Here is a 22,941-nt window from a genome sequence, read left to right as displayed (position 1 = left end):
AGCAGAAGGTGCTGAACTGCGGAGCAGTCAGATAGGAGGAGAACTACAAAATGGGGTTTCTCCCAGTGGATGATGTCCATAGTCCAGGGGGTTCAATCTCTGAACATCAACCAATATCTAAGGAGACTGACAGGAGGACTGATGAAGGGTTTGTGCCAGTGATATGCTGTCTGAGAAAACAAAAATTATTACAAAGAATTGGTCCTTGGATTTCAGTGGCAGTTTTGCAGAAAGAAAGTTCAGACCTGTAGCTGATTAATTTAAATATATTAGTCATACTGATATTGTCCTATCTTCTTCTCTTTTCTCCCTGTATAATATCATTGCCTGAAAAATAAAAAAATTAATAATCATGGTTCTGTCTGCCTGCTTTACTGGATGGGAGTGTGCTGCAGTTGAAATACTGGTGCAGTACTCTGTCCAGAGAAACCAACTCTACAATCTAATCTTGAACTGCCAACTGTAATATAGAAAAGGAAAATTATTTTTCTTTACAGTGGTCCCCCCACATGAAAGGGATTTTCTGAAGAGAGTTTTGTGTTTGAGATTCTGTATTTTCCTCAGGGTTCATCCAAGGGGTCACACATCCACAACCTTCAGCAGTAAATGGCTGGATGAGACCTATTACATCCAAGAACTGGGTTTTGTCAGAAATGTAGAAGATCATAACTTGTTCAGGACCAGAGAGGTGGCTAACCTTCCCAAGTTTTTGTCAGCTGCATGGGGGCAACTGACCCTGATTATGTGAAGAAGAGACTTTTGCCTCAAGGGCTGGATTTGTTCCCTGCCCTACAAGCAAACGGTCAAAATTCTTTTGCCAGATTGAGAGCAAAGTTAGTCCTGAATCTGAAGCTTCCCTGCACTTTATATACACCTGGTTACATGGTGGTCATATGTGTGGGTTGTAAAAGGATGAAAAAGGTTCTTTAACCAAAGTACAAATACCAGAAAATGAAGGGCTCATTGACTCTTTACAGGAGGCCTATTTAGCTAATACTAACAAAGCTTTTTTCCTATTTTAACTAAAATGGGTTCAAGTTTGGTTTAGCCACTTTTGTTATAATTCACTCTGGCTCTTTTTCAACCCTTGCCCTTTGCCTTTGTGATCTCTGTTTTCCTTCCATCTGTAGTTTCCTTTCCTACGTTTCTCTCAAGCAGATTCCTTCCATCCACTACAAGAATGGGTACTCAAATCAATTGTTGATTGAAACCCTGGCTCCCTGGGTGTTTCCCTCCACTGCCTTTAGTAGTGTCAGGATTCAGGATACATTTGTTTTTCTTTCTTGCCATTACACAAATACTGCTCCCCAGTAGGACTTTGAAGTTCGTATTGTATTCATTAATAAGATTTTAAATCTTTTCAAGACAGTCCCTCCTAGCCCTTCTCCACCAGCAGGATGTGTAGCCCATTGCATATGAATTGGTTCCGGGAGTGAGGCCAGGAAGCATGGGAGTGCGGCTGCGCCAGGAAGCAGGAATAGCTGCTTCCCTAAGCATAGGAGAAGGGATTTCTGGGTCCTAGCTTGTGAGGGTTGAGGAGGGGAGAAGCGTGGCCATCTGCACTGAGGATGGGTGGATCAGCTTCTCAAAGAGTTGCCAGCAGGAATGGGGAGTGGGGTCTGCTAGGACCCTAGGAGGTTCACAATTTGTGAACCAGCTGTGATTTCAGAAGCTAGTTTGACCGAACCGGGACGAACTGTCTCCAGCACAGTTTTGGCTACCCACAACCTCTGTTGGCTTAGTCCTGTGTTTCTGATGCCAATGCATTGCCTAATGATGTCAGCGGGTGTTTTGGGTTTGCAAGGAATGCAGGAATGGGATCTCTGAAAAACAGAATCTGTATGTGGAAATGTCCTAAAACAGAAAGATGTTTTGCAGAAACTTGCATTAAACATTTTAGCAAGAAAACTGAGCTTCTGCCAGTCCCTTGGCTATTGTTTTTATGAATTCTCCTTGCAGGTATACCACATTCTTCCAGCCTGTCTTCAGCTGCTTTTGTGAAATGCTTCTGAGGGGAAACAACTCAGGAGAATCTTTCTGACCAAGACAGCAATCGCCAATTGCCTGGATGCCATTGAAGTTTGTGAGACTTCTGAAGCTGAAGACTTTTCTGAATTATGCCATGTCAGATCAGCATAGCTATTCCAGTGGATCTTTTGTGGAGATGATGATGTCTCTCAAGTGTTAAAGATTTCAGCTTTACTTGATTTTTTGTTCTGGAATTTAACAGCATGCTATTTTGTCTATGCAGGCCTTTGCTAGGCTTGATGCTTTCATCAGTTGAGTGGAGTGGAGTCACCAAACTTATTTCTTCCAAGGGTATTTCCTGGCATAGCCAATAGTACTGCTGCCTTTAACATATATTCTCATTCTTGTAAATTCTTTTGGAGTCGTTTTCCTTTCTTTTTTTCCTGTTTTTACTCAGTGGTGTGCAAGGTCTGAGACAGAAGTTGGGTTCTTTGTAGTAGATGTGTCACACATTGTATGAAGCAATGCCTTTGTCAGTGGGTCTGTAATGGGATTTTTGGTGAGGCTTACAATCCACAAGTGCTTTCTACGCTCTCGTGCAAAGAACTGATTATAGTTTGATCCAGACGATAAGTATTTACATTTCTAATGCAATGCTCTAAGTATTCAGAGATTCCTTACTTATTTAATGCCTGATGTGCTTGATAAATTCACCAGGTTCATCAGTTATAAGCATCTCTAGGTAGCTTCAGGATGAAACCTTCTGAAACGTATCAGCTTGTTAGATGTTAGTTTTTATACACAAGATGTGCTGGATGCCAGAGAGTTCCTGCTGTAACGGTGTGTTGAATCAATTTCTATGTAGCCTTCAGCCACTGCTGTGTCTTGGCTTTTGTCAGACTGTGACAACCCCAACTGTGTTTGGGTTTTCTTACCTTCTGACAGAGAAATGTCATTGGCCTTTTCTGACCTTGTCCTGTGGTCATACATGAGATTTTTGAAAGGTCTTTTGAAATTACTTGGCTTCTCCCTTGGTACGATAATATTGCAGAGTACTACTTCCTGGATTTTCCTGCTAGAACATAACAGTTTTTACAGTGGTAAAGTTTTAAATAGAGTTTGAAATACTTGGCATCAGGATAGAGGTTTTTGCATGCAATATATTAGTCAGTGTGACTTGTTAAACCCCTAAAAAAGAGTGGCTTGTGCAAGAAACTGCATATTCCCTAGTAAATCATAGAAGTGTAGGAATGGGAGGGAGCTCAGGCGACCAGTCCATCTCTCTGTTTTGTGGCCGAGCCAAGGACTATTTTTGACAGTGATTTGTCTAGCCTTTCCATAATGGACTCCAGTGATGAGGATTCCATGACCGGTCTCAGTGAGCTGTTCCAGTGTATGGCTGTTTTTGTTAGTTATTTTGTCCTCATAGCTAACAAATCTTTTGCCACACGGTAAGCGGAACTATTCTTCTAACCTTGCTGGACATGAAGAACAGTTGATCACTGTCATATTTATAACAGCATCTCACATATTTGAAGACTTATGTCTTCCCTCAGTCTCTTTTCTAGACTAAACAAACCCAAATCTTTCAGCTTTTCTTCCTAGATCGTATATTCCAACCTGGTTGTTTGTTTTTTTTTTTTTTTCTCTTCTCTGAACTCTTCAGATTGTCTGCACAAATCTTGAAACATACAGTTCAAAACCGGAGTGTATTTTGAGATTTGAGATATCACTAGTGCCAAGAGGTGTGGACTAATTACCTCTCATAAAATGCCATATTTGCAAGAGAATCATGGTGCTAACTCCGTTTGCGCATGGTTGTATCTAAGATCTTTCTGTAGCTAACTTGCTTTTCTCTGCTTTGTAATTTTGCATGTGATATTTCTGCTGCAGTGCAGAACTTGTCTTTTTATTTCTTCTGACCAATTTCACAGCCAATGATTAATTGAGAACTCTTTGAACCTGTCCTGTGAAGGTTTTTCTACTCTTCAGAGCCGGATGCCCTGCAAATTTGAAATGTATCTTAATATTCTATCATTCTACTTCTAACTGGGCTTTAGTCAACCTTTTCAAAACAAATCAATAACAATGCAGTTTTCATCCAAGAATCATATAGTAATGTGTTTTGCAGAACTTTCTTCTACTGATTTACTGATGAAAGCGTTGGGGGCACATTGTGCAGCATTTGTCACAATCTCACTAAACTTGAGATGCTGTCTTCTGTTTCTCCCTTAATGTGTGGGCCATAAACATGGAACAAAATAGAATGGTCTGACATAATTTATTTTTTACCTCTGTTAGGAAGGTGGCCAGAATACTACCTGTGTCCCTGGCTCCCCCAGCCCTTCCCTAGAGCCAGTAGTCACTTCTGGTCAGTCTGGTCTGAGTCACACCTGACAGTTTTATTAGTGCTTATGAACAACATTGGGCAATGACTGGATCACTAGCTGAAGCTTGGCAGTGTCTCTGTAATATCATGGATTTGGGCTTCTGGCAGGCAGGCAGCTAACACCCTAGGATGCTGGGTTGACAATGGATATCTCTGTTTATCTCAGAAAGAATTGTAACGGAAAAAAAATAATAATCTTGCCCTGATAGTCATAAACAAAGCAGACAAATAAAACAAGCAAACAAACAAAAAAACCCACAGCAATTTACCTAGTGTCTGGTCTATTCGGTAACAGGTTTCCCAACACTGAAATGGTCCTCTTTGCTTCCCAGATTATTTAAGAGCAATAAACATACTCATCAGCTGACTTGTCCTCCAACCGCTTTGAGAAAGTTTTTAAAGGGCTGCTTTATTCTCCCCCTGCCCCCCCTCCCCCCCCCTTCCTGGCAAATGCACAAATATCTAACTGAAGTCACATTACTTAAATAGAAACTAATAGAAGAGCTGATTGTACAAGTAGTTCAGGATCTGGTCACAAATATGCACTGTGCTGGTCCTCCTGGGGTGAAATTCACCTTGGACAGAGACAAGAATTGCACCTTGTTTGCTCAAAAAAGGTAACTATCCTCCTTAGTCAATCCAGCTGTAGAGTGAAATGGGAAGGCAGAAGAGGGATCTCGAGAGTGTTGGCCTGATAGCTTGGTGGCTATTTATAGCAAAAGAGCATAATCGTAAAATAAATAAAATGAAAATATTTTTGGTTTATATTAAGTTATCCTAAAGTGAATCATAGTCTTTGAACCAATAAATAATGGAGAAAAGTGTTTAAAATGGAAATAATATTAATGAAAACATGTTTTTTTTTTTGCCTCTTCTGGAAGTGTGCTGTGCCAGTTCCAGTAATAAACATACTCTGTTTTAATCAGTGGAGATAAAAACCAGCCATATACTTGAGCTTAGGTGGTTCCTATGGGTTTATAGCTGTTTTATATCTTTTGAGCATTCAGGAAAATCCAGCCCACAGATTTTTAAACTATGATTCTGGCTACAGAGGCACAACACATTCTTTTCTGTTTTTAATAAGTCTCTTTGTGCAAAAAATCCTTCTAAAAAATTATACCAGCGGTGCTAACCATTGGGTAGCAGCTAGAGGCTGGGGGAATAGGAGTTGCTTTGGCTGGACAGAGGCTAAGGGATTTGTACACCCACATTTCTATTGTTTTTAATAGGAATTTGGATTAAAAAAGCTTAGCCCTCATATGTATTCAGTCTCTATCAACTGGCAGTCTCTAATCATGCATTCCTATCTTGCTGGATCAAATCCTCCACCGGCTGGTGCACCAGTCAGGGGAAAGCAGGTATGTCGTTGTGCACATCCTCTGGTAAGACTCCTCCTTTTTGCACTTTGCTGCTTTTCACATCAAGGGCACCGACCATCTGCTGGCTGGAGCTTACAGCTAAAAGGAGTAACCTGTATCCCACCAGGAGTGCAGGGGTTACTTAATAATCATAGAATTGTTTAGGTTGGAAAAGACCTTTAAGATCATCAAGTCCAACTGTTAACCTAGCACTGCCAAGTCCACCAATAAACCATGTCCCTAAGCACCACATCTACACGTCTTTTAAATAATCTTAAGAAGTTTTATTATGTTATAATGTGGATTAGTTTTTCTCATTCTTCCAATGGCTTTTCAAAAGATTAGGAGAGACTTTATGAAAATACTGGACACTTGTGTATTCTACCTTTATTCCATATGCTCTGGCATACTGTCATTCTGATACTGCCATGCAAATAACTGAAAGAAATGGAAAACAAAATGAAAAAAAATCCTTAAGTAACAACAGAAATTGGTTATCTCGTTTCAGTTCAGATGGGAAACCTGAATGAAAATCCAGAAGCATAAGTATATAACAAGAGGATGCTAATTTAATTTCTGAAGATCTCTATGATTACTGAGAACTCTGTATTTTAGAATTATTTACAAGAGGGCTAAGAATTACTGTTACATTGTTGTATTCTATTCATCAGTGGCTCATAAGTAAAGAATGTAACTTGTAAGGTGGTTGCAGGTGAAAGGGAAATTTTTGCAGTAATGTTTGTATATTCACTACCTTTTCAAGTGCCAAAGGTATACAGAAGAGGACTAGCTACTCTAGTAGCTAGAGAGCATTTGCTACTACAAATGCTGACGAAAAAATTGCAAAGAAATAGATTCTTGAGCAGAACTCTAGTGGTGGTGCAGCTAGATTAATAAATATTCAGTATAAGTTTGTTAATGTAGAGGATGTCAGAAATGAAAAACTCTGAAACTTTGATCAAGGCATCAAGACAACGGGAGACATCATTTTGACACAGGAATTTTTATGGATTGCATGGGACTGGATGTACTCCAGAATTAGTTCCAGGCGAAATGTAATTCCATTTTATATCTTCCTTTGCGTTAGAAACCCAAGTAGTGAGTGGTTCTTACACTGAACTATATTACGTGCACTATTTAAGCACACTGAGTACAGTACATGATTACAACTCTATTTTTAAGTACACTTCTCTTTAATGTGTTTTTACTTAGAATGGCTGTGTAGGTTAATGTTGGACTCAACCCGTACACAGTGCATGTGGTTCCAGGGGGAAGTCGTATTATCTGCCAGTGCTGAGCATAAGGAAGAAGGGCAGTGCTCTCCAAACTGTATGAAAAGAATGTATGAACAGGCACAATATTTTTGCTTTCCTGCCCATTGCAGCTCCTCCCAAGGAGCATTTCATCCCAAGAAAATAAGTGCTCAGTGCAGAGAAGGGGATGGCTGAAATTCTCCACCTGTCCACATAGATATGCAGCTTTCTGGCAGCATAGCACAATTCTTTGTGCAGACAACTGAATGACCAGAGCTAGTGGGCTATATTAATGTGAGAAATTATGTTTAAATGCCTCTCCAACACTTATGGATGTCTCTGGCATTCCTCTACCTTCCCACCTACCTTCTCTCCCCCTATGCCAACCCTTTCTGGGCTAGTTTCTGCTAGTGAAATTCCCACAGGACCCATCAATCTGTTTCTGAGTTTGTGCCACCTGCCTGAGTCCTGACCGCATCAATCCCTGGGCCTGTACCCCACAGCTTAAAACTGAGAGTGTTCTCATTCTCTTTCTCTCCTGTCTCACTTGTGGTTACAGCAAAAAGTGTGTGTAGAGAATATGTACAATTTAATGAGAAAAAAAGCCTGTTTTTTGGTGTTGAATTAACCATTCATTAAGGTTCTTACCTTTCAGTCAGGAGATTTCAATTCAGATCTTTTGCCTGTTTTGGTGGATGAAAATATGTTTTACCTAGGAGAATGCTGTAACACTAGCCAGGGTTGGGGTTTTTGTACTTGGTGCCCTCCTACTGATGTTCCTGCTGTATTTTTCTTACGCAGTATGTAGTTTTCTTATGCAGAGGGTAAGAAAATAGTGTTTTCTAGAAAATCTATTTTTGGCCATTTACTAAAGAGGAAGGAGAGGTAGGTTGCTATCCGTTGAGACTAATAGGCATCTGGAAAGTGGAATTGTTTTTTTAAAAAGGAAGAAAATAAAAAGGTATGTGTGTATGGGGGGCTGGCAGGACAGTGGGAATGCAGTGTGGCATCTTGGTGGCTGACATTCTGCTGGAAGAACAAACTCTCTCAGCAGAGGAAGATCAGGAAACTGAGGCTGAGATTGGTGAGTATCCTGACACCTGGGTTACAGACTACAGCCTCCAAGTCAGTTTGTAAGTGTGTGTGTGTGTGATCTTATACTGCACTTGTCTTTGTGTTTCCTACTGGCTAGCTTAAGCAGCTTCCTGCCTAGTTTGCTGCTGTCTGTGTATCCCATTTCAGTGTGCCTGAGGCCTCTGATTGATTTATGTGTTGCTGCCAGCTTGAGACAGCTAATGTGGTTATCACCTCTAGCTGTTTACCCCACCCTTAAAGTGCTAAATAACTCCAGTGGTTCAGCAGCTGGTTTATGAACAGCTCAAATATCAGTGCAGGGCGGGTGAGGGGGACACTTGGCCACAGTAACCTCATCAGCTGTCGGAGTCTGAGCCACCTCTTCTTGTCCATTCGAACTAGTCTCCCCTTGCATGGCACAGGCCAGGTACAAGGCAGAGCTTCTGTGGCCAGGTGCCCTTTTGAATCTAGTGTAGGTGCACAAAAATTATATTTTGTAGAGCTGAATGTAGCCTTTCTCATACAGTCTTCTGAATTAAATGCCTGAACTCCGTGCATAGTGAGGAGCCTCATTTGACGGATGCAAAATTGGGAAGTACTGTTAAGACTGGGGAAGCCTGTTCTGAGTATACCTGGAAGTGGGCACTTCAGGAATGTCACTTGGAAATGAAGCCATCAGAAGCTGGGATTCAGTTAGCTAATATGGCTCTGCTTCTGAACCAGTTTTTTAGACTCTGTTTATCAAACTCTAACTGGAGAAATGGACACTCTTTTATGGTACAGAACATCTCTGGAAAGAGATGTCTCAAATTGGCCAGATGAAGTGTGCCCTGAAATGGCCCATTTCTCGCCATTGTCTGTCAGGAGCCAAGGGGACTACCTCAGCTGCAGACATTATACACCAGACCCACAAGTCTGGTGAGATGAGACGAATCTCTCCTGTAGGAACTGGAACTTAGCTGAGCAGAAGCTTCTCTGGATATTCAGTGGGTCGAAATATGGGTTTAGGCCCTTATATCCAGGCACAGTTCTTTTGCATATCCAGGCCTTGACAGCTTGCACCTTTGAGAAAGGCATAATGTTTCTGAGTGCCAGGACTACTTGCAGCAGCGTGGGTTTTTCTTCCCAGTGTGTCTCACTGGAGGTGGAGGGCAGCCTCTCTGCTGTGTGACAGGAGAGGTCTGTAGGATCTGTCTTGGATGTTTGCATCTGCTGAGCCTCTGCTGACTCCCTTTGCTTGGACCCATATGATGAGGCATTAGGACATGCCCAGGCCCTGTCTCCCAGCTTCCCCTTCCCCCTCTGCATTTGAAGTACTGGACAATGTGAAGTGCACTCCTAACTGGGCATCCTAGTGTGTCCCTTCCTGCCCTGCCTTTGCAGCTGCCTCTGGCTCATGTAGAAAAGGAGACAGTTCCTCTTAGGCACCCAAATAAAAGTCAGATTTCTCCAAGTCCTCACCTTCCCCTAGTGTTTTTTTTTTGTGGTGTATATCTAGAGTCACTTGGCTTAGGGTTCTCAGCTCAGCATTATGACTTAGAGAGAGAAGAGAAACTTCTGGGTAGAGATGTCAACAATATCAATTGCTCTATGTTTCTGGGAAACATCTAGCTGATATAAACCGTGAAAAAATATCTGCTGTGAAAAGCTATTTTAAATTAGAATGTTTACATAGCTGAGGGGAAACTCAAGTTTCCTTTTTCTGTTCAGGTTTGAATTACAAAGGTAGATGCATATACATAATTTTTTTCCTTGAAATTTTTATCTAGTTATTTTCAATTTCTTTCTCTTGTTTACAGTCTCCATGGTTATATAACAGTTCTCAAGAGGAAGCTGCTAGCAAGCCCATCTAATATTTTGTGCCAGCTGTTTTAGTGGGGGCGTGCTGGATTAGACTGAGCTCCACCTTCTTTGTTGAGGTATATTATATGAATAACACCATAAAATATGGTTCAGTCAGAATGATAGCCTACTTAACCTCTTGGCACTCTTTTCTTTAATTTCTTCTTGGATCAGTTTTTATGTTTTGTCTGTGACAGAACTGGACTGAAAACTCCTCTGGGCATGGAATGTGTCATTCATTTAAACAACATCAAGACACACTGTTCATGTTTAATTATTACTTTAATGCAAGTGCTAAACTGTTTTCAGTCACATCTAACAAACATGTTTTCTGGGACTGGTTGCTGCTTGACCTCAAGTAAGGGCAAGTTAGGCTAAGCCTTGAAATGCTGCATCAAGCTGTCATCTCAAATAGCAGTGAGCTCATTCATCCTCACGTGAACTATTATATAGATGAACTGATGGAAGCAGGATATATTAACTGCCCATCAGAAAGGACGTTGCAGTATGCTGATTTATGATGAGTAAATTCTAGAGTAATGCTATTGATGATGCTAAAAAACATCTGTTCACAACTTTGCAGTAGCTAAGCTTGCAATATTGTGTAGTAGATGAAAGCCACCTGTTGATGAAGTCTTTTAAAAAATATATATAACTATTTCCGTCGGCACTGTTGCATCAGTACTTTTTCAGGATATCCATTATGGCATGACACATTCATTTGGAAATGGCCAGGATATTTATAGGCCCAGTTCCAGCAGAATGTGAACATGTGATCAATGCGCTTGCTTTCAGTTGCTCAAAAAGCCAGTTTGATGCAACGTTTAGAAGTGAATGCCATGCTTAGGTCACTTTCATGATAGAGATTTAAAAAAAATTCTAAGTAGATTTTTTTTTTCAGGATAACATGCATGTAGAAAGCAAGGTCTAAGCTGTATGCGTTTGAGAGATCATTCTGAAAGATTAAGGACCGAAAACACCATGGTACCTAATGCCTTGGTAGGGGTAGGATTTACTGGGTTTTGATGTATTCCAGATAAATTACCTTCTGAACAATGAATTTTGGGACATCCACAATCGCTTCATAAGGCTGACGCATTCCAATTTTAAGCTGACTAAGTCAGAGGGCACGTCCACTTCACTTGATCTACCACTCACCCTGATCTCATAATTACTCAATATTAACAGTTGACTAATATAATGACAGCACTTATATAAAAATGCAGACCTGACTTAAAACTTCTTACAGGCATGATCCTAAGGCTTGAGAGTCTAATTTGTTTCTAAGTAACATCTGTTGGGAAAACTCATTATATCTGGCAGTAGATTTGTTTTGACATCTGAGACCAGACATTCCTGGTTTTCCTTTTTCTCTTATTCCTTCCGGGCTCTCTTTCCTGTTTCTCCACTGAGGCACCTTGCAGTCATTGCTGATGCTCATCACTATCCTTTCTTCCTGCTGGTGACTGTGGGACCAGCCAGCAGGGCTTGGCTTGACAAGTACCAAATGAAACACACATGTGCCAGAAATGCCTACCTGTGTTAGTGACAGCCAATAGCTTACCAGATATTATAGCATGATCTTTTGAAAAAGGACTTGTGAGTTGAATGACTGTGAAACTGGTTGTCTTTTGCTGCCCTTAATGTAGAACCATTAAGAGTTTTAAAATTTCAGCATAACTTTTGAGTCTGAAGAAAGCTTTCTTTGTAAATTTCCTGGCCCAGAGTGCTCTTGCTTCATGCTCTTGCCGTGGTACTCTGTTGGTTTGTCCTGGTTCGAAGGAATAAATCCTGTTTTAAATTTCCTTGGTTTCTTATAACAAAGGGCTCTGGAGGAAAGAAAATCTTTTAATCCTCCCAGCAATAACCTGACATGACCTTCTAAACACACTGTTAACTCAAAAATATTAGCAATATTTTGTAGCTGTCTTAAGGACAGCTTACAATAGAGATGGACCAAATATTTAGATGAATAATTATACTTGGATCTGAGGAAATTAGTATCCACAGCACAATTACATGTTTAAAATGGGCTAAATGTTAAAAACTATTTAAAAAGCTGTGCAGTGGGGTATTGTTCAGTAGCACTGGCAGAGCACAGCCAGTTTTCTGCATGCTCTTTCTAGGCTTGTGATTTCCTGACTGCCTTAGAACAAATTACTTGTCTTCTCTGTGTTTTTTAGTTACTCCAAACTGTTTTGCCTTTCCTTCCTAAGTGCTAAGCTTTTAGAAGATATTCAGACCTTTTTTTTTTTCAATATACTGAATATAAGATATTTCTTAGAAAATTTGCAGGAGGAGACAGGTTTCTGCAGATCTGGTCTCTTTGCTATGTCAGTAGGCTGCCAACAATTGCACATAGCTTAAATGTCAAATAGGTGTTTTGTAAAAATTGAGTACTGTTGTACTAATATAAGTACATTGACCTAACTCATTTGGAAGTAAACTTATGGCACTAAAGCATCACAAAGGTAACAACATAAAATTAGGTATCCAGCTGTCTACTCTGACTGGGGGGACGGAGAGATACCATAACATGGGAGGCATAGTAAAGAAATTCAGAGAAAAGTTAGTAAGAAAAGCTAAAGAAAAGAAATTCAAGCTTGCTTTCTGTCACTTGGGTTAAGGTACCTACATTCAGAGGTAAAATAGGAGTTTGGAGCTAGAAGTTGGCTTGTTACTTTTAAGCACCTCCTGTGTGTATTTTGGTATGCAGCAGGCAGCAATTGTGCATTCCCTCATAAAATTACTTGATAAATCCTGCAGCCTTTAGTCAATCATTCTCCATTATGAATTTCCATTAGATATCTGATCTAAACCTAGTGAAGTCAATGAGAGTCTTTCAGTTGCATCAAGCGCAAACTGCAAAATAACAGCTAGACCCTCAGAGAGACATGGGGGATATGATGCCCCAAAAAGGGATGTACATAGGTACCCCATGTACCAGCAGGTTGCCTCAGAGCTGGTAATAACCACGTTATCTCTCTGGAGAGTACTTCAAGGGTGGAGTTCCCACTTCCTCAAATTCAGGTTTGAACCCAGATGAGCAGTCCCAATCAGAGCATATGCTTGATGTCAAGTCCTCCTCCCAGTTGCAAAAACATTTTTGGTTCTAGAAGTATGGTATGGAGAGGTAACATGGGAGGAAAGGGTGGCAGGAGAAGTCAGGCATTAAGTCCCTGTGCCTTTGGGGGCCCATTTTCACTCCCAGGCTCTCTTGCATGGCAGAAGAGAGCTGCTGGAGGCTGGAGCCGTGGCTCCAGTGGCTATACCTCTGGCTCGGACATCGTGTGGCACTGTCATGTCTGGCAGGGTAGCTGTAGCATCCCTGTTTGCAGCAGGGATGGGCAGTAGTCTGGTTGCCAGATCAGATCAGAGTGGCCCCTGCTTCCTCAGCCTTGACATGGGTTTGTTCTCGTGGGCAAATCCTGAGTGCAGGTTCATGTCTGAATCTCACATCTTTTTATGCTTGTACAGTTGTGTCATCTACTCATCAATAAAATGGCTGAGGTCCTCCTCAGTGCTTGACTAGTGGTGAGTGTGCTCTCCCCTCACCTGCATGGGTCTGAAATATCCTCTCCATTCTGTGTTTTCAGCTACAGCAGGTACAGTCATGTAACTCTACTCCTTGGAGAGCACCTTACCTAATATGCTGAGAGGTCATTTAGACGAAAGTGTGGCAGAGACACAGTCCTGCCACACTGACACTATCAACATTGCAAGAAAGGCCTCTCGGGTCTAACCCTCCTGGTTATTCCCCCTTAGCCCTAGTAGCTACCTGGTGCACGGGCCTCACAAGTTGCTGCTGCAGGGAGGAGATTGAGATAACTGTCAGATATGCCCTTGATACAGTCCTATTTAATTAAAATAATATTCCATTAGTCTTAATTTCTCTGAACACTCTCAAGTGTTTCTTTGTTCAGTTCCAAGTCCTCCAGCAGCCAGCACTTTGCCCAAAGAGCTTTCTGCTTGTCTTTGAGGGCCGTGCTACTGCCTTCACTAGCCTCTGTGGACCCATCTCTGCACTGTCTTCTTGTGCTCCTGCATGTTTTTTGCTTCTGACAAGAAGTAGTTGTTATAACAAGCAAAGTCTAACTCCCACATCTGCATTTGACTCTGGGGAAGATCCCTCAGGCTGCAGGGCCCAGCTCCTCCTCCAGCCTTGTCATGCTGATTCGTGATTTAGCCTGTAGCTTCTATTGTTATATTTATTGCTAAACAAAAGGAGTATTTTCTTGCTCCCTCACTTAGACTGAGTAGGAGATAGTTACATCCACCAGCTTCCACGAGCTTTGTGGCTTCCTGCTGATCAGAAGGCTTGCTTACTGAGCACCACCTCATCTCCAGCAAGGCAGTATGTAAGGAGCTTGATGGCCTGGCAACTTAAGTAATTTTCCCCAAGGCCGTATGGATCTTATATTAGCCATGGCTTCTAATGGGCTGCATATTCCTCACTGATTTAGTGGTTGAATTGTGATGTTTTTGCATGAGTCAAATCTCTGTAATAGTGACACTACATCTATGCATGTGGTAAATGTGAAAGAAAACAGATGTCTATAAAAATCACTGAGTCTGATTTGGAACGATGAACAGTATTATGATTAATCATAGCTGTACAGCTAATCTGTAGCATCTCTACAATGTGGGGTGGAAATTGCTTGTTTCACACCTACACAACTTTCACCTTAATATTTGGATTTCTTTTTAAACTCAGCCCAGCATACTCTAGAGTTAAGTATAGGATTATTTATTTGGGGAGTAATGGTAAAATCACTGTGGCGTTTTAAAAATTCTAGTATGGTTTTGCAACCTTAAATTTATTTCAACATTGAATTTTTCTGGCAGTATTTGCAATGTGCTCATATGTGAAAGGAAACAAACAGTAGCCACTGAGTAAGTGTCATCTAGAAATGTAGAGAGTGTAACAGTTGTTCCCCAATATATTTCTTCCAATACAATGTAAATTTATTTGGTGCTGTTCTTATAAGGTGTCTCAGACCAAAGCTGAAGCATTTGCTGAATGCTAGGTTAAGGAGCGAATCCTAATCCAGACTTAATCAGACACTCTGAAGCTCAGAGTTTCAAAATTCCTGAGATCAGAAGGCAAAGAATTTCGCAAATAAGTATCAGCCAAGTCCTATTCCTGTAAGACTGGAGGTTGAATAATGAAAAAGCAGCAGCAGAAAGCAATAGCTGAACAAAGAAAAATGAAGGGTCTGACCCTATGAACTAGCTTTAAGGTCATGAACAGGATCTTACAAAATCAACACAAATTTATTACTGGAAGAAGCCAGAATAAAGTCTCCAACACAGGGCATGTGTGATGAGTCAAATCTGGTCAAGTGGTGTATACGTGCAAAATTCCGAATAAACTGGAGTCTGCTAATCAAATTAACGGGCAGTGAAGGGAGAATTTCCATAATGAAGCCTGTGATTTCCTGGAGAGACTTCTCTACATTGCTAACCATGGTTTGAACAAATCACGAGACAAAAGAATCACTTTTTTTTGCAGGGCTCTGTGTGCCCTGCAACAGGATTTTGGGAGATAGGCAGACATATTCTTTTGTTGATTTACCTCCTTTGGTGTCAGGATTGAGGAACTCTCATGCTCTATAGAACCCTCTTAAGACCTTGTCCTCTGGCTTAAATAAAGACATTAGAATGCTTTAAATTCAGTAACAAAGATCTGTTTTTTTCAGAAGTCCATATGACATAAGTTGGTAAATGGACACTGAGCGTAGGTGTTAGATACGATTCCTTTTTTTTTGTACTAGCTTTTGAAAGATGGTATTTCTCAGAATAATGTGAGAAGGCTTGGAACACTGATTTATTCCTGTTGGAAGATCATTCTGCAAATGACTCCAAATTGCAGTAATTTAGAAATCTTGAGGTTCTTTCTGTATTTGGATTTGTACATTCAGCAAGCTTGTAGTAAAAATATATGAATCTTTGGTAATTACTTTAATTCATGAATAGAACTTTAACTGAACTGAATACATGAATGTACCTTACAGTGTTCAAGCTTTGTGAGACATTTCTGCTAAATCGGCTTATGAATTTCCTTTTGATGAGCTTAATTGTTGACAGATTTTTCAAAAGCCAACAACAGCTTGCTTTGCTAGCTAGATTCACATGAACTGGATAGTCTTGTGAAGTCCTTTATTCAATTTGCATAATATTTTGCTTCTACTGTCAGTTAAAGTGAAATCCTTTGTAGTGAACCTAACAATGTTAGACATTGTAAAGACATCAATCTGAATAAAATTTAAAAAAAACAGAAAAATCATCCTACTAGTTTGTCCTTCAAGATCTGAGTATGCAAAGCTAGAAAAAATAGATAATTTTTCTTTTTTTTTCCAAGGATTGTTTAGAAAAAGATCCTAAATAATGACGTGTTATCTCTTACTCAGTGAAGATATTTTGCTGGTTTCTTCAGCAGAGCTGTAACTAGGCTTTTCATTTGAGAACCCTCAAGTCAGAATGCATTGCAAATGCTAATATATTCATTAAATCAACAAAACAAGCCATTTTGTCCTTTCACGTGAAACAGACAAATTCTGAATTTATTCAGAAATTGTTGTTCTTGTTAATATTTTAGAATTTCTGTATTTGAATACTGTTTCATGGGAGTATAGGTTGGAAGAGAATGAAATTTAAGCTAAGCAGTGGGATCTCTAGCCATAACAATGGTTGTGGATATCTGAGTGAAGTGAAGCATGTAGAAGCCTTGAAAATAACTCACCCTGTTTTCCTCCAAACATTTCTGAAGAATTCTGGTCCATTAATAATGCCTTAAAAGTAATAAAGACTGGGATCTGTGGATTCCAGCCAAATGAGGCCACATCCTGCAGTCCTTGCTTTGTATTACTGGAGTGAATTTCCCATTTGCTCATGATAGGATGGGGACTAAGGACTGAGTAAGGATGGCAGGATGGGAGTTGGTTTGTCACCTCTGAGAGTGCGTTTGCAAACTGCTGGAACCACAAATGAGCTCAGTGTTTTGCAAGATGGTGGATGCCAGCGTGAAGCTTGGAAGTGCCAATTTTAATTAAAAACTGCATTTTCAAATCAAGTTCCCAGTTAACAATGGGTGGGAAATTCTTCCCACCATGTAAGCTTTCTGAATGCTGTATTGACTGGCAAGACGGGTGCAGCTTCTTCTTCCACAAAAGTGCTGCTACCACCATCTTCCCTTTCACCTCCCCCCACCAGAAGAAAAAGACTACATTGTTTGTGGAATCTCTCCGTGTTCATGTTCTGCATTTAGGCCAGAATAGACATATTTTATTTTGTCCTCCCCATCCCCCTTCCTTCATTGTTAACAATGGAGTGAACACATGAGGTTAACATGGCTCTTGACATGGCTCAGTTGTTTGCCATTTGGAAATTACCGATTCTTCAATTGTACAGTTGTAAAAAAGAACCAAAGAAAGTATCAAAAGTTTCCGTTATTTTCTGTTTATTCCAAAGACGGGAGAACAGAGTAGTAGGGGAGAGATGGGGGAAGCCAACAACAAAAAACAAATTAGTTTAAGAACCAGCATGTTCCCCTCACTTTAAGGAACACAGTAAACATTTCAAAAGTGCATGCCAGCTCATTATCTAACTCAGTCTTCATTGACTTCATGAAAAACAGCAGCAGTTAAGCAATGTTTGCCAAAAGCAAATTTGGGTACATGCATTGCTAAAAAATGTGACATCCGCTCTGTACAGGTTCCTTAATCTGCCACACAGGGGCAAATCAACATTTCATCATTATCGTTTCTGTCCATTGTTTAGTCCTTGCATGATTGCTCTTCTAGTCTATTTTGATCATTGTTTATCCAAAACTGTGGTATGACGTATGATTTGAATTGTTGGACAGAACTGAACCTCTCCAAGTGTTTAAAGATGTAGAGACAACTTCAGTAATATAACCTTGAATGTAATATCTGTTTGCAAGTATATTTTTGCAAGGTTTATTGTTTATAAAAATCTTAAATGGGTGTGGGCTATTTCTGAGTTCCTTCTTTATGTAAGTTTTAAGATGTAAATTGTCATTAATTTAACATATCTTTAACGTACATTCTTTATGAATAATATACATAGCTTTCTTTTTCAGTCAACTTGGGGTGCCACTTGCCGTTTACAGTTGTGTTATTGATATTACTATGGCAAAGCATTGTACATTCAAATATTGTTATTCGGTGAGATAACAGATGATACAACAGATTTAATGAGTTGTTCCTTACAGACGTTATCCATTCTTTGGGAAACTCATACCTCTGTAGATCCAAAACATATAAATCCACAAATATTTTGAATCCTATTGAACTTGGTTTCCTTTGGGAGTAACTCTTTACTCAAGAGAAACACCAGCGTCTGTTGAACAATTGTTTTATTAAATAGCTTAAAGAACAGTTCCCTTTGGAAACCGTGCAGGCTTTTCCTATAGCCGTCACGTTGTCTGGTGTGTACATTTGTGTCCTAAGGGCATTGATTCCTTTCATCTTAAGTTTCTCTCTTCAAAATTAACAGGCCATTTTAGTAAGCTTTATTTCACTTTGGAATCTACATACTCTTCTGCCATATGTTTAAAATTCAGAGTTGCTGTGCAGTTCTGATCATCAGTTATTCTATTCCACACAGAGTACATCATACTCTTACTTTTTATGAGTAAACAGTGTTGAAAAGGTGCTTGTTTGCTTGTTTTTTAAATATACAATTTCTGAAATTTTTTCTTTTTTTTTAAAAAAATCCTTTGATTCAGAATTTCTTAATGAAACGGGGAGTTCTGTTGGCAGAAAACAATGCCACTTTCTTATGGTTTTTGAAACATTTATCTCATTTTCCTTTGGGGAAACTTAAAACAGCTAGAGAAATTAGGATTTCAAAATGGAAAAAAAATTTGCTTAAATAAACATCCATTTAACATTTTATCAAAAACTGGAGAATTCTGGTGGAATTAAAATCTCCTCGTCTTCCCTAATTCTCTCCTCTTCAAACATTCCCTTTGTTATTGTTGAAATTGTAAATCCTCGTGAGGACCAGGTGACAGAATACTGCTTTTCTTTTTTTTTTTTTTTTTGAGGTAGTTGTGTCCAAACCAGAGTGTATCAATATGTTCCAATATTTATTTCAGGCTTTTCTTTGTTGTTAAGCAAAGATTGCTTCACTCCCATGGCGTGGTTACTTCAGTCAATGCAGTACAATCTGGAAAGTACATTGACATGGAAAATCAAAGTGTTACACTTTGAGAACAGTTTTTAAACAACAGTAGGAAGAACATTGGCATTGGCAGTCAAAATAATTGAACCTTAACTATTAGTGTTGATCAGGGAAATGTCAGAGGAAGAGCATAAAGAGTGCAATACACAGTCGTACCAAACGTCCCAACACCTTGTATCTGATAGCAGCCAGGAGAAGATGCTTATGGAGAAGTGTAAGAAGCAGGGCAAGTACAGACTGATTCCTCCTGCTTGTATACTTTCCCAGCTTCTGACAGTCAGCAGTTTTGGGACTCCCTGTGCTGAAGTTGCATCTTAACCATTGTTTTTATGAACCACTGAGTGCGGAAGCAACAATAGGAACAATGGATCACTGTTCAGCATCAGTGGCAACTGCACTTAGAAATAAGTAACAGTGCCACTTCAAAACGCTTGACATAGACAACAGAAACAGAAGAGCCAGGAAATTATGGCAGTACTAAACCACACCCATGGCTAGAGGCAACAGCTCACAGCTCCTCCAAGTTGTGAACTCCTCGGGAGCTGAGAATCCCTACCATGCAGAGAGGTAGGAGCCAAACTCACCATTATATAATGCAACAACTTCTGCCCCTCTGGGATCTTAATGGGACATGATGTCTTGTTCGTCAATGTAGGGGTTCCTGCCTGTGTGTTCCTGCTGAGATTTTTGTTTGGTGAGAGTTGGGTGACCTTGCCTCATACTAATACATGATGCCACCAGTCAGCTGATCTCTGGTGGTTAAGACAGACTTCCACATTCTCTCAGAGTTACTGTCTCTTTCTCTAGTTCCTGTTCAAACATCTATCCCATGTAGCATATAAGCAATCCCATGTCACTTCTTCTTTGGGGGCTATCAGCAGGGGTCCCCAATAAGTAGCTTTACAATAGTCTTCCAGCACAATGCTTGACCTAATAATGTGATCAGCTGTGTGCTTTTTTTCCACAGCAAAGCATCTGGAAAATGACACAGCCTGAAGAAAATGGGAATTCAAAATCTGACTCCAAGTTTCCTCATGAACCCGTCCGCTCCTCCACATCTGTAGAAAGGGACAGGTAGGCTGCTGCAAGAGCGCTCTGCAAGACCCTGCTCAGCAAGCCCCACTGTTAGCCAGTCTCTTGATTCTGCATGAGGCAGTGACTCCTGCTGAGTTCCTGCGAGTTTGTGTGCAGCACTTTTCCCTGCAAAGTGGCAACATGTTGGGACACAAAACAGAAGGTTCTGTCCTAGTGTGAGCACTGAACAGAAAGGGAGGGCAGTTGTGACAGATAGGAACCGAGCTGTGATGGTGTTGCAGGTAGTTCCTGCTGGGCTTTGGAGATAGCATGTGTGTTTGAAATTTACTTGGAGGTGCAGCGTAATATGCCAACACAGGTTTCTGGACATTTCCTTGCTGCATAAATAGCCCCATTCATTTCAGCGGACAGCTCTGAGTGTAACCCAGCTGCCAGAGTATAGTCATCTACCTATGCAGCTCTTCCTTGTTTTACTTAATTTTGCTCTCACAAAAATGTCACTGAACCCCACAAGTTTTGCTTGGGTGAGGACTCTGTTAAATCGTCAAAAAATTTCAGGAGCTGACACCAGATGAGAATGACAATTGTAAGTGTCCTCAGTAATCACAATTGAGACCAATTTTTGCAGTATGTCACCTGTCTTCGTTTTCCTGATGTCGTGATGTTGTGAATGGCAGACCTTGTTTCCTTTTACAGTCCCATTATTTTTAGTCCATCTTTTATCTTTGTCTTTTGGAAAGAGCAAATAAAAACAGAGCTTTGCTTTACATTTTTGCTTGAAGATAAACTGGAACATTTTAACAGACTAACTTTAAACAACTGTTTACTTTTGCAGTGGTCAGGGCCAGTACTCAGGGCTATAGCTACATGGCTAAACTCCTATGCTCCTTTTTAAAAATTTAGGGGTCAACATTTCTGAAAGTGCGGGAAGGATGGCATTGGTGCAAAGAAGTGGGTATGCTGCCCACTTTGCCCGAGAGAACTGCAAGTCTGAAAGAACAAAAGTGATGTAGGTCAGCCTTGGGGAAGTGACGGAGCACAATCTGTGAATTACACTGATGGACACAAATATGTGAAGAAGGTTTTTTTTTCCTTTTTTTTTCTTTTGATGGATAAACTTTCACTACCTGCTAAATTTAGACTGTTAAACTCATTTCTGTGAAGCCAGAGCTGAACCACACCCTTCAAATGTGAAGGGCTGTTGCATTAAACCATCGTGCTACTCAGAGGGCTCAGTCAAATGAGGACAAGTTTGCAGGCAGGTGCAGTTTCCTTTCAGAAGATTGATAGATGGTGCTTCTGAATTCTGTAATGTGTTGGTTTTAGTCTCTACAAAATACAGCTTGCATTATGTTATTACTAGTAACAAATCACGCATCTGGAACAAGGAGGAATGTAGCTGAGCAATATATTTCATTTAACTGCAATCTGTTTCAGATCCCCTGGTTCCTTTCAGTTTAAACTGTGCAAGAAATGTACTCCCAGCCTTCATTTTTATCACTTGTTGTAGCATTTCACAAAGGTCATAGTGACCCAGAGGAAGCTTAAGAGGAAAGTGTTGTGGTGGATCTTGGAAAAGGAGTTTGACTCTGATGATGGTGGGCATGAAGCCAAGCCCAGCTCTCCTGTGTGTCTTTTGTTTGCACTCTTTAGTTTTCCTTATGCTGGGCTGGATTCAATCATGCAGCCACATCTATGGATGAGGCAGAAATCTGCAGTAATTAGTTCATCTCTCTTCTCTGATGGCTTTTTTCAAAAGAATACTTCAAATTGTTTACTTTTTCTGTGGTTGGATTGTTGAATTAATAACAAAAATGTAGCCACTGTTGAAAAGAACAGTCTTCCAGCGAATGCCTGAACATTTAATTGTGTGCTTAGTAACCACCACCTTGTCAAGTCTGATGACAAACTTTTTCTTAATGGGTATTCACCTGCCCAGGTCACTAGATTCAACACTGTATTGCCTACATTTTTCATTTATTATTTTATCTGTTTAGATTTTGCATACTTAAAGGCTGGCTGGTTAGACTGGTGCAAAGCTTTTTGGGAAGTGACATAAATGCTGGTATCAACTAGCATTCACTTATTGATTTTGTAGTGTTTCTGTTTAATGTAGTGAGTAATTTTTAACAACTAAAGTATTTCAAAAGCTGTAAAAACTATTAAGATATGACTCAGTAGAACTCAGAAGTGCTTATTGTAACTTCTTTCATAGTTCAGAAATGCCCAAACTATCCTAGTTTCCAAGATTTTGAGATATAATTTATTAAAATTTGTCATAGACTTTTGTGCTATGCTTTGTACCATCTTTTGCAGTAATACAGAACCTATTGAGGTAGGCAGATTTATAGCTGCTAATGGTTCTGGATACAAAACACTCAGAGGTCAATTTCTAAGAAATTCTTGGAGCTTCAGTGTATCACACAGTTCAAAAAAGGTTTTTCCAAGTTTTTTTTTAAAATGGCAGTGTCCTTGTCTTGCATGTTTTTTCAAATACAGAGGTTCTCCTGGCTCTGTAACACACCTTGGTTCTGTGTTTATCAAGTTGTTTGTGCTCAGAACTTATGCATTATGGATTACTATTCTCTTGCATTGATTACGAATCCCCTTTCCTCTGGGCAAAAAATAACCTGCAGTGCCTGAGAAGTAGGTGTTCAAGAACATGGCATACATTATTTGTGTTGTGTCCAGTGAAAAATGTTCATATTTTTGAAGCACAACCAATTTTTTACCTTTTCTCCAGCTGCAGAGCACTTTCTCTATTCTTCTATTACTATTCCTGTAGTGGAGGAACGTCTGGGAGAGGGGTTGGCAC

General features: G+C 40.1%; 1 long non-coding RNA gene across 5 annotated transcripts in view; it reads left to right on the top strand.

The window, feature by feature from the left end:
• LOC135315036 (uncharacterized) overlaps window positions 1-22,941 on the top strand; it is a 142,592-nt gene that overhangs the window by 18,410 nt on the left and 101,241 nt on the right. For all 5 annotated transcript variants that reach the window (XR_010374480.1, XR_010374481.1, XR_010374478.1 and 2 more), the window contains exon 2: window positions 20,059-20,165. This is a non-coding gene — a long non-coding RNA (uncharacterized LOC135315036). The remainder of the gene's footprint in view (window positions 1-20,058; window positions 20,166-22,941) is intronic.

This window comes from Phalacrocorax carbo, chromosome 9, assembly GCF_963921805.1.
Source record: "Phalacrocorax carbo chromosome 9, bPhaCar2.1, whole genome shotgun sequence".
Classification (NCBI taxonomy): Eukaryota; Metazoa; Chordata; class Aves; order Suliformes; family Phalacrocoracidae; genus Phalacrocorax; species Phalacrocorax carbo.
The sequence above is the reverse complement of the archived record's forward strand: the minus strand, read 5'-3'. Positions and strand labels throughout refer to the sequence as shown.